The 2,500-nt window shown below is 40.0% G+C and overlaps 1 protein-coding gene across 1 annotated transcript in view; it reads left to right on the top strand.

The window, feature by feature from the left end:
- Positions 1–2,500, top strand: part of LOC119580574 — a 28,183-nt gene that overhangs the window by 14,995 nt on the left and 10,688 nt on the right. The gene's annotated exons all lie outside the window — the stretch shown is intronic.

The raw sequence follows: 2,500 nt of genomic DNA, 5'->3' as shown, positions 1-2,500 counted from the left end.
ATTGCACAGCTGTGGTATGCATAACTCAGTTACTTATGCTGTTGAGGCTACTATTGTTTTGTATATATATATATATATATATATATATATATATATATATATATATATATATATATATATATATATATTTATATTTATATATATATATGTGTGTGTGTGTGTGTGTGTGTGTGTGTGTGTGTGTGTGTGTGTGTGTGTGTGTGTGTGTTATATTCTTTCTTTTAACGGTAGGTTCATGTCTGAGCCGCCGTGGTCACAGCATGATACTTAATTGTAGTTTTCATGTTGTGATGCTCTTGGAGTGAGTACGTGGTAGGGTCCCCAGTTCCTTTCCACGGAGAGTGCCGGTGGTACCTTTTAGGTAATCATTCTCTCTATTTATCCGGGCTTGGGACCAGCACTGACTTGAGCTGGCTTAGCCACCCAGTGGCTAGGCAGGCAATCGAGGTGAAGTTCCTTGCCCAAGGGAAACAACGCGGCGGTCGGTGACTCGAACCCTCGAACTCAGATTGCCGTCGTGACAGTCTTGAGTCCGACGCTCTAACCATTCGGCCACCGCGGCCCCTGTGTGTTATATATATATGTATATATATATATATATATATATATATATATATATATATATAATATATATATATATATATATATATATTATATATATATATACTATATATATCTATATATATATATATATATATATATATATATATATATATATATATATATATATATATATATATATATATATATGCCTATAAAGGGAAGTAAGACTGGGAATGACTGACAGGACAACATATTATTCGTACTACTGTATGGTTTATTCAGTAGCGATCAAACCTGTAATTTTAAGTACACACACACACACACACACACACTTAATGCATTGGCAAATTATATGGTTTCGTAGTTATACGATTAAATATCCTAAGAATGCAGTACTGGCAAAGAACACACAAAAATCTATGACACTGCCAAAGTTTCCGATTACAAAAAAACTTGACAGCACAGAAGTTCATCTCGAAGTACCTTTGTGTTCCAAGAACGTTCAATAGCAAGGAAAACATTCAAAACATCAACTAGAGCGCGACCTCATTATCTCATGGCTCGCTAACGTACAGATAAGCACAGAATGGGGGTGGGTCTTTTGGTACAACATAGCACACAAATATGAGTTGTACAGGTCAGGTCTTATGGTTGATGTATGGGTAATGTGGTTGACTATGGCGTTATTAATCAACCCTCCTCTGCCGCTGTGTCATATATATGTTTACTACACAGAGCCCTTTTATTCAGCCTCACGAAAAGTAAGCGATATACTTTGCTCTAACTAAGCAGGTGATATCTTGTTAATGTGAGGGCCTCTGTTTCAGTGATCCCTCAAAGAAGCACAACTTCACAGGCGTCTGATATAAACTCAGGCCTTTCTTATCAGACTGTTCTCTCCTGATTTAATTTGTAATCCTCTACCCTTTGTAAGCCTCCACAGGCTCTATAGTGAGTGTGGCTCGATAATGGAGACAAAATCCCCTTCCTGATAGTTTTATTGCCTCTGCCTTAACGTGTTCAGTTTCTCAAAACCTATTTGTCAGGACCTGTGCAGAGATCCAGGCTTGGCAGTACAGCTGAGTGATACATTACCTCCCGTATGTATTGCATACCATCTCCTGCACTTACTCTTAAAACGTGGTCAAGGATAGAGCCTCCAGGTTCATGACATCACCTAGGATTGTAGTAATGGGGCAACTGTCCAATGCAGTTTCTGCCTCAACAAACAGGAGCCTGTAACCAGCCATCATCCATCCTTTACATCCCTCTGATTGATGAAAGGTTTTTACATATGGTTTGAATCTGTCATTTCCCTTGTGTACACATCCATGTGATAAACAAACCAGCTTTATACGATACTTAGCAAACCATTTATCAAGTCCGACCTTTCATGACGTGTTTGTCCAAGGAAGTAACTTCAAAGGGAACTGCAGAATTGAACACTATGCATATTTTTCAGTTGAGGGGGGGGGGGTCGAATACTGAGTGGTGCCGTCTTTCTTAGCGGCCCTTCGCCCCTTCACCTGCTCACTGTACCCTTCCCAGAACAACTCGTCCATTTCTGCATATTGCCTTTTCAGGACTTTGTCCCTTTTAAGATGTGCTTTCAGGATGGAGTCAACTTCCTTAAAAGGGATGGGCAGTTCATGACGTCCATTAACCATGATTCCCTCTCAATCACAGTTTCAGGACACACTGATCCTCAACTGATCTTCCCTTTTCCTCTGGGTATTCCTTTTTTCCTGTTGTCCCAAAAGATCCTCAGCCCCTAGTCTAAATGTGATTCTTGTGCCATAGCATGGGTCACTTTCTCAACAGAGTTCACAAAACTTGTTGTTCCTAGTGGCCCAATTACTCCTTCCTTTCCCCTCTCATCCCAAGAAGTACAAAGGCTATGGGGGCTTCCTGTCACATCAGCAATTCGACGCTCTGGACAGGTGAGTGTGCCTATGTA

This window comes from Penaeus monodon, chromosome 14 (genome assembly GCF_015228065.2).
Source record: "Penaeus monodon isolate SGIC_2016 chromosome 14, NSTDA_Pmon_1, whole genome shotgun sequence".
NCBI classification, from domain to species: Eukaryota; Metazoa; Arthropoda; class Malacostraca; order Decapoda; family Penaeidae; genus Penaeus; species Penaeus monodon.
The sequence above is the reverse complement of the archived record's forward strand: the minus strand, read 5'-3'. Positions and strand labels throughout refer to the sequence as shown.